At 33.1% G+C, this 14,022-nt stretch overlaps 1 protein-coding gene across 1 annotated transcript in view; it reads left to right on the top strand.

Moving 5' to 3' along the window:
* Window positions 1-2,426: 2,426 nt before the first annotated feature.
* CNTN5 (contactin 5) overlaps window positions 2,427-14,022 on the top strand; it is a 1,793,707-nt gene continuing 1,782,111 nt past the window's right edge. Inside the window, exon 1 of the mRNA XM_007494948.3 lies at window positions 2,427-2,875. The gene's annotated coding sequence lies outside the window, so the exon portion shown is untranslated. The remainder of the gene's footprint in view (window positions 2,876-14,022) is intronic.

The following is a 14,022-nucleotide window of genomic DNA, read 5'->3' as shown; positions in this document are numbered from 1 at the left end:
AGAATTTCTAACAATAACTAGAAATATAAGAAACTATAACTGAGATTTTCCATGAGATCAAAAGTAATGAAGTCACTATATATGAGTCCTGATTAAATCCTAGCTTATAACTTAGTAGCACCATAAATAATCAATAGATGATGATAATAGTTGTATTTAGACATTGGAAAAAGTCTTCACTCTAGGATGGAACTTAATTCTAACCTTTTTTTTTTTAAACTTTCCCCTACAATATGTAACATACTTCTATTACTTCTCTTGAGAATAGTGTTCTTAGTCTATAAATTCTCTAGATCTTTAATTTTACTGCTCTTTACTTTATTAATTAGTACCTGCAATGAAAAAGCTCCTTTTACCATTTTAGGTATTCAACTGCTCTGCAACTATCTTCTTCAAAAAATGTCTGTCATTGGGAGGTCATATTGCATAATGCTTTATAGAGTAACTTCTGATTTTATCTTCTTTTGAAAGCTTACTTCACAATGAGCCAAAACCAATCATATAACTAAAGTAAAGAAAAAAATGAAATATATTCAAGCCAATTTAAGTGAAGACTAATCAACTTTTTTTTTTTTTTACAATTTAGTGAACCGAGGTAGTGAGGTTAAATAATCCTAAAATCATTATCCTATTTCATGCGGGAAGGTAATAATGTACTTACACATAAATATGAACATACTAATGATTTCACTAAACTATAGAGACTAAAAAAAAAACAAGCTCATTCCCATTAAAATAAGACAAAATAGGTGCTTTATTCCATTATTGGGAGGAAAAGAGATAATTGAATATTAAGTGAAAATGATTTAAAACTCTCATGCTTTAATTAACTATTAGACCTAAGAATAACTACAGAAATCAAGAGCTTTTCTTATGGGTATAACATACAAATTGACCTTAAATCAATGATATCTGAGGTCATGAAAACAGAAAAAGAAAAAAAATTCTCAGAGAAGTAGGCTATTGCCAACAATCTGTTAACACATTAAGAAACTATAATCTAATTACTAGAAGTTGGAGGTGGAGGGCATAGGAAGTATGGAAGAAGAGACAAGTCTTAAATCCTATGGAGTAAGAAATCATATTGGATTCTGAGGACAGACCTCAAAAGTGCAAACTCAGGGTTTGTGTTAGACATATGGATAAGTAAGAACCAGATAAGAAATCTAAGACTAAGTAGAATTAACAGAAAACCTCCAGTAATAAAATAAAATCCTGACCCAGTAATTGAAACCTTTAAGCTAGAAGAACATTCAGACACTTGATTCCCAATACCATTTAGAACTATGAAGATATCCTAACCTGAGAATAAGTGAGCTAGAAGAATTGGTACTCTGTTCTGCAGGCAGACTCACTCATAGACAAAAAAAGGAAATGCAGAGTTTGACTTCAGAGAGTTCTGTTTCTTACATTGTCAGGAACATGATTATATAAATATGAAATATTAAATAAAATTACTTTTCAGTTAAGTACTTATACTGTTTCACATATTGTAGGAAAATATAACAAAAAGAGATATAATTTATTTAACCATTATTCAATTAAAATCAGATGAATCAAGGGAATCAGAGAATGAATCAAAGACAGAGAGAAGTATAGAGAGGATTGTCAGAACAATAGCACTAAACCTGTCATTCTGTGGATTTACTACCTGTGTTATTTTTCCAATTACAGCCATTATGATATAAAAATTCAGAAAGAATTTTGTATATGGGACTAAATCTCCTATTTTCATGATTCTGGGATAAAAAAGTATGTGGAGAAAAAATTTGGGGTGGGGTGGATAAAAAAAAAATCTAAGTGTACAAGAGTCTGTAAAAGCTAAGGATAGAAACAAAGAGCTGTATCAATGAAAACAAGAAGATGGGGGGGGGGGATCAAAGTCAAAAATTGCTCTTGTAAAAGCAAAGATTTCCATGCGAGAGTATGTGCTGATGTGGTGGTGGTTTGTTGTAGTAGTGGTTAGAAGGAATAAGCAAGACAACTCTAGTAACGGATGAGAGCAGTAGCAGCACGGAAGGGACAGCAGAGGTATATACTTTACAGGAGGTCTTCCAGGTAGCCAGCAGAAGCTAGAATATTTGCTAAGTAAATCTATGAATTTTAAATACAGACGGATGATAAGAGAAAAGCGACGGGGAGAGAGGGTTCTTATTACTTAGGAAGACAGGAAAATACCCATTGACTATTGAGACAAGGAAGGAAACATCTCAAATCGTTCTGGAGGCAAACAGTTCTTTAAGCCCGAGGACATGCTAAATGAACCTTTTCACCAAAAGGCAGTGAGGCGCTCTGTGAGGCAGAGAGAGAAAGAAGGGAGGGAGAGCCAGAGGAAGAGAAAGACACACACACGCTCATCCACACACAGCTTGCGAGGAGGACACAGCCAGTCAGAGAGCGAGAGCGCTGGGGAAGAGAGACGACATTGGATGAGAAAATTTTGTACAAAAAAAAACACCAACCAGAGGAGGTGCCTCACCTATTTCCCAATATAATCAAATCCAGAGTGGAAGGAAGCATAAACTGCAAGAAACCAGCAGTAAAAGTGCTATTTAAAGCTCTAGGCGGAGAGGATGCGTTCACCTGCGTCCCTTGCTCAGTGAGCGACAGTGGAAGCGAGAGGATTCCCTCTGGATGACTCCAAACTCCGCAGCTCTCTGATCCCTCACAGGCTGAGTAGAACCGTAAGGGGCTGCCTTGCCTTGCCTGCCTGCCTGCTTGCTTGCCTGTCAGCTTCTTTGCCCGCCCGCTCGCCCGCCTGCTTGCCTGTTAGATGTGAACTCGAGCCGGTCGGTGACTGCCAAGAGGATGGGAGCCCGGGACTAAGAAGCACCGAGACAAGCATTGCGTGAACTGAGATTCTGTCACATCATCGGTGAGTGACTGGCATTTCTTTTACTAGGGGCTGGAGGCTAGGGTAGCTCTTGGGCATCCTCTGGCATTGACCAATATTGGGTAGCAGAGCCCAGGCAATCCCTACCAGAGTGTCTGCATATCCAAATTGCTGGGGTGGGGGGAAGGCAAACGGGGTCTACTGGGGCCAGGGGGTTGCTTTTGTTTCAGATCAGGGTGTTATTTTTGCATGTCTTTTTCTCTGTTGAGATTTTTACGTCAGAAAAGTTGAAGTAAGAGTAAAATGTGACCTATTTATGTATTTCCTGATGTTCCCGAAACCAGAAACAGTTCTTTAAACTAGGCAATGGGAAGAGGGCATGCTAGGAAATCCTGAGGAGTCTCTACAACAGAAAATAAATATTCTGATAGTAAGAAGCAGTTTGCAGGTGCTGAGTGTCTGACTGATGCTTGAGAACCGTCTAGTGGGAATCAAGTACCTCTGACTTTAGGGTCCTGGCAATGTAGCAACTTGTTAAAGAAATACCTTAGTTATGTGCTCCAAGTAGTTTTACTAAGTTCAGGACACCTAGGGTAACAATAGCTTGAATTATAGAAAGGTTTTGTCTTAAAGCTCAGGGCAGCTTGTCAAAAATATGCAGAAGCCCAATCAGGTAAGGGTATTTTAAATTAAAAGTGTTTAGACTACTGACTTTACTTCTGAGTATACTTTAAAATGAACTGAGAATTATCCCTTTAGCAAGCAAGCAATTGATTTTTCCCTTAAATGGGATAAAACAAAAACAAAACTGTTCTCTATTTGATTCTTCCCTTGAATAGAAACATAAAAAGAAGATGGTATAGTTACTTAAAAGCAAACTTGCAGAATCTCTGTGTCCTATTCTTTCCTTATACATTTGCATTAATGAGTTTTTAAATTACTTTATATAATTCCATTCTTTGGTTGGTTTTTTAAAAAGGAGAATGCAAGGAAGCAATGTGAAAAAGTTATATGTTCTTCAAAGGCCTAGCAACAGAAGTCATATCAAACAATTAAAATTTGGGTGATATTTAAAAATCAGCGTAGGTGTAATTAATTATCATTGAATTATGCCAGAACTCCTACAGAAGTACTTTTGACATCCATGTTAATACTAAATGAATTAATCATGATTAATATTATTATCTTGAATATCAAAAGAATTAGCAATGATTAGACCATTATCCTAAAGTGTTATCAAAGAGTTTGGAGTAAATTTCAAATAACATACTCATGTTTCTTTGCATGTTTTTCTTTTTTACTATTGAGATTAACATGCTCTGACTCTAATTTCATCTGAATTCTGATACACTTATGCATTTTACCTAAAGTTGGAAGATTTTTGTGTAATTTAAGGTGAAATAATTAAGTGTTAAGGAAACTAAGAGGGGACAAAGTAAGTAGAAATAAAGGCTATTTAAGTTTAATGTTTATTGTAAGGCATTGTTATATATCTAGTGCCTTAGAAGAAATATGAAGGATTGGAGTAAAAGACAACAAAGGGTTAAAAAACTATCAAAAATAAGTGAAGAAAGCTGGAGGAAAATTAAATCTTTAAAATTATGTATGTAAGACATGTTTCTGTGCAGAAAGCTTGTAAATATCAAAATTTTATGTATATTAATGGAGATGTTTATGGAGCAAAAAGTAGGAAAGTTGCACAGATCCATCCCCCCTCCCCCAATTTAAAGACTCTGAGGTCAGTTCCATAGAACTTGAGAAAAGAGGATTATTAACTTGGGTGTGACCATAGATGAGAAGATGCACTGTTAGAACTCTCAATAGTAAGAGGAAATCAAACAATGAAAATCAGGATGAACTCAAATCCAGACTTCAGAATTTGTCAATTATATCAGGATGCATAGGGTATAGATGCTGGAGGCTCACTATGGAACAGGTCTTTGAGAATCTCAGTTTCTTGAATTTAAGATTAGCTCAAAGAAATATATGGCCATTTACCAACAGAAGCCAAGGTCTAGCACTTAGTCAGACACCATTTTTGGAACAGATAACATACTTGAACATATAATTAGTTATTTACATAGTTTAAAATAATTTTTAAAAGAAATCACATGTCAGTTCTTTACTTGTGTAGCAAGTGTTTAGAAAAATGACAAGTCTGATTAACATGAATGTTTCATTTAACACTAAACTATATTCATCTCAGAGTGAATTTTTAAGTGTTGGATTGAACTGAAAACTGTCTTAGAGACAAGAACCAGAGGGTGTCAGTAAAGGGTAGAAAGCTCTCTGGATGAATAAAGGTAACTGTGAGTTTTTGCTTCAATCGCTATATATAGTTCCTTTGGTTTCTACTAGATAGGTTATAAGATAGATATTTTTAAGTGAAAAAAAATGTGCCTGGACCACAGAAATAAAACAAAGGCAAATATGAAATGGTTTGTCAAAGTCAAGCTTGGGTGATATGAACCATTTTAATGCCATCAGTTACCTTCCTGTAGTCCAATAGAGGATGAACCAAGGCAGTCCCACTGAAATATTTGCCAAGTTTTAATCCTGAAGTGATTTTGCTGAATTTTGTCACTGTTCTCTACAACATGGCACACAGTTTTTGGTTTCTTCTACTCCTCTGAAATGTCTTTTTTTTTTCTTTTCTCTTTTACTTTATGTATTCTTGTCAAGAGTTTAGAAGGCCCTTATTTTTTTCGCTCATAATATTAAATATGCCAGATTATCCCAATAATTGTATACCTTTAAAACGTTCATTTGAACATCTCAAGTTTAGAAAGTTATGATTCTTATTCATAATTCTAAGACTATATGTATAGAAATATACATGCTTAAATTTTTCTGATGTCTCTTTTATTGTTTTGGGTTTTTTTTCTGTTCTATTCTGTATGAGCATTCTAATATGTTGCATGAACTTCTTAGCACTTTATAACAGGAAAGAGGCTGGTCGGAAGCTCAAAGCAGTAGAGTCCCTGCAGAGGTTTATTTTCTGAGCATCTGTGATCAATAACTCTACATTAGAGGCTTGTGCATTTTAAAAAATAATGAAATGCATAAAACTCCTTAACACTTAAGCCGTATGATTTTTTAAAAATTTACAAAATCTAATCATTCCACTTTTCATCCCATTCTAATCATTTCTATCTATTTTCCTAATTTCATGATTTTATATTTTCAAAATGCAGTCTTGTGAACACAATATATATGATGAGTTTCTTTGGTTTTGAGTTATGATTTGATAAAGTCAACAAAAGTAATGAACTATAACTAATTTGCCAGTGTTTCAGAGATTCAGTGGCTATTAGAAGGATTTTATAATAACTTCATTAGTTCATCCATTTGCTTTCTAAAAGGATTGAAATTGGCCATTGAAGTAGAGGTAGATTCAAAAATGAGATGTGGGAACAGATTATATCTAGCAAACTTGTTATGGAAATTATATGAATTTAATTCTTATATTTCTTAATAGTTGTAGCAACTAAAGTAGGGAGTATTCCATTAGAGCAGAAATCATTAGCTAATACTCAAATCCTTGTTTCCATGTTCTTTAGTTTTATGTATTATAATTCATTTATAGTAGTCTTCCTAACTTCTGCTTCTCAAACTTCAATCTGGTCATAACATAAGGGTTCTCTCTTCTTCAATGCCTTGAAATAGAAATGTGCTATAACTTAGTCCCCAAAAATAATACCAACATTCTGTTTGATTTAGGGAACATTTAAAGTTTTCACCCTATAACCCAAATATATATATGCTCATTCCTATAGTAAATCCCAAATAGTTTTAAATTGCATGATCTTTATATAGGACCTTGAAGAAATGTATGTTGACAGTCTTTCCATGTGATTTCCTAATCAAGAATTTTTAAAGAGGATTGAAACCATTTTTAGAAAGACAAAAAAGTAGAATGGAAAATCATGTCTTGTTTATGCATTTAAAAAAAAAGGAGTCAATGTGGCTTTTGTTAATGAGTTTTACTCAATGATTCTACCAAAATCCTTATTGTTATGAATATCTTACCATTACTCAGGTGCTTACTTGGTTGAAGAATTTGGGCTTTCTCAAATGGGGTAAATTACTCAGAAGGATGTTCTGCTATGGAAAGAGTTACCAAAAGTTAATAGTAATTCACTTTTCCTCTTGTGCCAGCTAAAGGCATATATATTTCTACATCTTATTTTTAAACTTTATAAAGAAAAATTACATAAAGTTTTGCTCCATGTCATAATTTATAATATGTTTGTCTGAACTCATTCACAGAGACCTAATGTATACCTCTTTTGTATTAAATGCTTACAATCCATTTCAAATTATGAATAAATCATGCAGCTCCTTATTAACCAGTTTGAATTTTGTTAATTTTCTGGAGGTAATAATGTTTTGTGGGAGAAAGGTTTAGATAGAAAGGTTTTCTTTCATCTGAGGAGTTGAGACTTATCTTTGCTCAGCCATGAATGAAAAAGTTTATCTACATTAGTGAATCCTTTATAGAGGGACTAGGAATCTATTCTCTTCAATTCTTACACTTTTAAAATCTACTAATGGGAGAAAACATTTGACTTTTTCACTGACGGTTCAAGAAAGATATCTCCAGTCTCACCTAATATAATTTCATACTTGGTATTTATGCTATTTATTGTAGCTGGGGACATAATTTTTCTGTGCTATTCAAACGATAAGCAAAATTAATGAAAATATGAATAATATGATAGGTGTTTGGCACAGTTGTACAGCGCATAATATTGACTATGTAACTATAAAATTCAAAGATTATTACAGTATAATGGAGCTCCTAATAACAATGGTAATGATATTTTTAATAATAATTTACTATTACATACATTCATAGATTTGTCCAAAATCCTTCAATTCACTGTAGTCATCAATGTGACATGTTGACTTGTTCATGGAGATTTCACTTTTTTCTTTCCTTTTAAATTTGCCGAACTCTATATCTATCTTTCCCCTCCCAAGCTTTAAGTGAATAATGCAAGATTTCCAATTAGACCTTCCTAGGAAAGTTACTAAATTACATAAAGAGTTTATAGAAAGGCATTCAAATGTACTGTTGGTCTCTAATTTATGACAAATACAATATTGTAATAACTAGTTTGTTAGGGGGTTGAATAATTTCAAACCGTATAAAACAAAAAATCATTTCAACTTCAAATAATTCAAATGAGGATAATATGAAAGACACAGAAGAAGCAAGTGAATGAATGACAAGAGGCATAAGCTTTTGTTTTCTATAATCACTCAGTTTAATTTAACCAGAATTTCATTACTGTAAAATATAACAAAGGTGATTTCCTGCTGACTTAAACATAGGAAGTACCTAAAAGTTCATCTCCCAAGAAACCTTTGATTTAATCAAAACTAAATCTGCATTTATTTTTTGAATAACATACTTTCCATTCCCATTGCTCTTCATTATTCAGATTTTTATATTATCTACCCTCAAATTATATATGTTTACCTATGTATATTCCTAGCTATGTATATATATACATATATATATTCATGTATACATCAGTACACATATATAGTTTACATATTTGTACTTCTAATAATATCCAAGAGTATAGCACTGATTTACAGCAACTCATTGAGTATTATACCTGGGGATAGAGCTTTAATCTGATCCAGTCCAACCTATTTATTTTATAGATGAAGGAATTGAGCTCCAAAGAGATGAAATTTCTCATCCAAAATCATAGTTAAGGGCAGAGCCAAGACTATAAAACAAATTCCCTGAATCTCATTCCAGTTCTATTTTACAGTATAAATATTCTGTAAGGTAAGATTATAGTCCATTTTTGACCTTAGCCTCTGGTATCAAACTTAGTATCAGGAGTTATATCAGTTATATACATAAACATCTGCAATTCTGTTATTCTAAGAGATACTGTGAATATAGACAGTTGCTTGGAATAAGCTTTCCATGTTAAATTTCCATGATGGAAAGTCCAAAGATTAGAAGAGCAGTGGAAATTAATTGAAACATTTTGCTAGAAACAATGTGGCTATAAGTTATCAGTTACTGCACATCACAAAAGAACAATTTTAAAATATTGTTCAGTGGATAAACAACAATAATTTGCCAACCAGGAGAAATGTTAAGCTAAATTTCAGTTCAGAAGCAAAATATGGATAAAGAGAATAAGGCATTTCAAAGTTGATACCAAGCTTTGGCAATACCTCAGTCAAATATCATCTAATGTACATCTGACTGCATATATGTAAAGGACCAATCATTTTCTTCTGTCAATAATTGCTGAAGGAACACTTTATTAGAGTGATAAAATGTTTGGTTGTTATGAATGAAATGGAAACTATAATTTATGTAAAGTCATGTAGGTAAGTACTAACTTCTACATTATCACAAAGTTAGATGGAAATAATAAAAATAAAGCATACGTTGCTCTGGAAAAAAACATATTTTAATAAGTTTTTCAAAGGGGATATGAATGGTAATCTCAAGTAGTATGCACCAATCTCTATGGGTCAGTTAGGAATGCGAATAAACTAACACTGTAGGAGAATTAACAATAAGCTTCCATGTACAGCAGGAAATGAACTTGGCACAGAATAGAATCAATGCTTTAATAGCATTAAACGAACATTCTGAATGACCAAGAAAATCTTTAGCCTCAGTTTTTCTTAACTTTTTTTCTTAAAAAAAACTATGAGGTATTATATTTTGGAAAATAAATGTATTGAATCATGGTAGAGAGGAAATCCTCTTGTTCAAGGAGAAAAGTCAAAAGTTACATTCCTTCTGCTCTTTTGTTGTACCAAAACACCTTATTAAATATCCAGAACCAGCTTATTAGGTGAATAGATTAACTGTTTTCTGTTAATATGTCTAGAATTGCCTCCACAGAAAAAATCACTGAGGCTTTTGATGGATAATTGGAAATAATACTGAGACAACGCATTTTTTTAAAAAGAAAAACAATTTAAACCAGTGACAAAGATGATGAGATAACCCACTGTTTTGTAGGCTATTCCAATATTCTCACAGATGATATTTCCTCAGATTTTTACTGTTAAATATGAGAAAAAGTATATTTTTAGTTAGCTGAGAGATGAAAATAAGTAACCACTCTTTTCCTCTGTTAATGCGATATGAAGATGATATTCAGATGTGACTACTCTTTATGCTGGTAAATATTGCTAAAACAATCTAGTAGTCCTTCCACAATGAGTATATAACATGTATACATTATTTAGCACACTTACAGCAGTTGTTTTATTTTTCCCCTAGAAACTCGAAGGAATCTAAATAAATGAATTTCAGAATGGCTGGTTTGGAATTTTTTAATATTTTAAAAAAATAATAGGTTTGCCAGATTGGTTGGGGAATAGAAGCTTCTTTGGATTATGAGACACATGAACCAACATAGGTCTTATGGATTCTTACTATATAATTTTAAAAAAACCCACAAAAATACAAAATATTTTTATTTTGCTGTCTTCCCTGTGGGCTTTCTGGGAAATACCCTAGAGAGCAAAATAAATGAAAAGTAATACATACCAAGTTTAAAAAAGCTAACAATAATTAAGATGTAAAATTTTTAGTATTGGATTTAGCCCGCAGGGATGTTGGTATTAGTGTTTTTCTTCCAATTGAATCATCCCACCTATGAATATTGCACAGCATTGATTCTCTTAACTGCTGCTTCTGCTTCCCAGAAGTCAATGGCAAAGTTATGTTGCAGTAAGTTGAACTTCTAGATTCAGTTACTCATCATGAATGCCCTTAGTGGATTTTCTCTTATTAAACCTTGGGCATTAGTTACTAACTCCTATCTATTCTTCGATAATCCAAGCAAAGCTAAATTGAAATGAATGTGGGTACAGTTTTAGTCAATGCATGGTAAGCCTTTATTATATTGTGTGTGTTTACATTTGATTATTGGTACAAGCTACAAAGAATAATGATAAAATTGACTTTATGCCAAATAAGACTTTTTTTGTTGCAGTTATTATTGTGTTTTTTTCCCCAAAAGTGCAACATTCTTTTGGTGATGACAGGAATTCTTAGAATGGAAATCCCATCTATTAGTGAAGATGAGTAATTACTGTTTAATTGATCATTTTATAGTTGCCTAAAGACACAAACAAGCTAAATGGCTTGATTCCATATTCATACAACTAGTACATGTCAGAAGAAAGGATTGAACTCAGCCCTTTTTCATTAAAAAGCTAACCTCATAGCCACTACACCACAAGGCCTCTCTTCGTCATTAGAAAAGGTGCAATATTGTTTTTTTAGCAATCTGAAATCACTTAGACTATGATTTCAGTCTGCCAAAATACATAATACCTTTCTTGGTAAGGTTTTTATTTTGTTTTGTTTTGTTGTTTTACTACTATTGCATTTTGAGGACAATCGTTTAATGCTTCAGTAAGTTTTGTGATTTTACCAATTTAGGTACTCCCTCCCTCACCCATATAGATAACAACTCTATATAATAATAAATGACACTTATATAGTGCTAATGTATCATATAAAATACTAAGCACTATGCTAAATGCTTTACATTTTTTATCTAATTTGATCCTCACAACAACCCTGGGAAGTAGGTGCTATTATTATCCACATTTTTCAGATGAGAAAACTGAGTCAAGCAGTGGTGAAATGACTAGTCTAGGGTGACACAGCTGGTATGTGTCTCAGGATAGATTTGAACACATATGTTCTTGACTCCAGGCTTGGATCTCTATCCATTTCATCACCCAGCAACTCCATTATCTTAGTAGATGGCATCCATATTTAGATGTTACCTAGATGTTGCCACCAAAAGGAATGAAGTTTTGTTTTCCTTGTTTTTGTTTTTAATTATGCCTTTGATAACTTCTTTCAGTTGATCCTTTCACAACAGACATGTATGTCTATACTTTTCAGAATGATAGGTCTGAATAGAATTTTCCCCTGGCGGCATAACATATATAATTCAGTCATCTCAATGCTATGAGGAGGCATCCAACGATTTTAATGAAGGTGAGTTGTGTCACTAAAGTAGATTTCTATGCCCTTACTTATTCCTAGTGGGATTGTTAAATAGTCTTCATTAACTTCTAGTATTTGGTTTGCCTATGGCACTTGAAACTTTATATTAATTAGTAAGCCTATATATTTAATATATTTTAATTTTTTAAATTTAATTTTACCTTGTTTTTCTTGAACCCCCATCAATAGCATCAACAATCATTTATATAAAATGAAAATGGAAGCATCAAACAGATTCATTTTCTTAATTACAAATTATATATAGTGCAGAGCCATGAGTATAAATGCAATACTGAGTTGATTTATTAAATAAAGTATCTTAAAACAAAAATTACTTAAACAATAAAGCAATTAATCCAATTCAGCTTAGCATTAGTGTTTAATGTTTAATAATTTGCCAGATATATTTCCCCCTCTGTTACAAACTGACAGAAAGGATTAGATATGATATATCTAGAGTCAGAAGATCTTGTTTTGAATTCTGGTTCAGGCTCATCTTTTCCCTGTGTGACCTTGGACAAGTAACTTCATTTCTATAGCCTCTCTTTCCCTCATTTGAAAATGATAAAGTAGGTACATATGATTTTTAGGGTGCCACAATGGATGCAACATACCTGACTTTATGAAGACATGAGTTTAAATCCAGCTTCAGATACTAGCTGTGTGAATCTGGACAAGTCAATTAACCTCCATCTGCCGCAGTTTCCTCACATGTAAAATGGGGATAATAATGGCACCTCTCTCCTAGGACTGTTATAAAGATTATATGAGTTTATATTTATAGAGGTTTTAGAACAGTGAATAGCACACTTGTTTTTCAGTTGTGTCCAATTCTTTGTGACCCTATGGGCCACACTATCCATTATTTTTTCTTGGCAAAGATGCTGGAATTTGCCATTACCTTCTCCAGTGAATTAAAGCAAACAGAGATCAAGTAACTTGCCCAGATAGCTCATAAGTGTTGAAGACCAGATTTAAACTTGAGTCTTTCTGATTTCAGCCCCAGCATTCTAATCACTGAGCCACCTAGCTAGCTCCTGTAAATATCATCTATTAAGTGCTTATTTCTTCCTTTCCCGTTCCAGTTTTCTATTCTAAATCTATCATCTATCGATCATCTTAATTCTAATTTTCATTGTCACTATACTCACTCAACTCTCCACCCATCCCTGTACATTAAGCCCATTACTTCTGCTTGTTCAATGCAACTTAAACTACTCTTTATCTGTACTTCCTTTCCTGCTATCATTCATAGTGCAAAAAACAGTAACAATTTTATTATGACACAAATTCCTTTTCTCTTTCTCTCTAGCTTCAAAGCACTTTTATCCATTTATACATTTTTTCTTCCTATATTTCTAATGAGGTGTCCCTTTTTTGTAAACACAAATTCTTCCCCTCTTCCACCAATTGATGTACTGATTTTCATCTCCTCTCATCTCTTAACATGACACATTTATTTTTCTTTTGTTTGCCCTTATTTTCACATACTTTCTCTATATTGATTCTTTCTCTTTGGCCTATATTTATGTTCATTAGTTCTAGTACTATTGAAATAAAGCTTACTTGAACTGTTTATCCCAGTAAGCTAGCATTCTCTTTATTCTTTTTTGGGAAAATTATCAGAAATAATATTAATACATAACTTCAATGATTCCTTAAGTTATATAAAATTCTTATACATATCTTATTTTTAATCAGCAATAGTGGCTTTTATTAACCTCATTTTTCAAAAGAGTAAACTGAGACATATACATATTAAAAGACTTGTCAAGGAGGGAGCAGTTGGGTAGCTCAGTGGATTGAGAGCCAGGCCTAGAGACAGGAGGACCTAGGTTCAAATTGGTTCTCAGACACTTCCTAGCTGTGTGACTCTGGACAAGTCACTTAACCCCCATTGCCTAGCCCTTACCACTCTTCTGCCTTAGATCCAATACATAGTATTGATTCTAAGACATAACATAACTGTTTAAAAAAAAGAACTTTCAAGCTAATAAAGCTAGGATCTGTTTTAAAACAGGACTGAAACCTAGCTTTCTCTGTCTTCAAGAAAATTATTAGAGCAAGACCTATTGGGCCTCAACTAACAGAAAGAAGGCAGGAGTTGCAATAATGATATCTGACAAAGGAAAAGTAAAAATAGACCTAATTAAAAGGGATAGGG

This window comes from Monodelphis domestica, chromosome 4, assembly GCF_027887165.1.
Source record: "Monodelphis domestica isolate mMonDom1 chromosome 4, mMonDom1.pri, whole genome shotgun sequence".
NCBI classification, from domain to species: Eukaryota; Metazoa; Chordata; class Mammalia; order Didelphimorphia; family Didelphidae; genus Monodelphis; species Monodelphis domestica.
The sequence above is the reverse complement of the archived record's forward strand: the minus strand, read 5'-3'. Positions and strand labels throughout refer to the sequence as shown.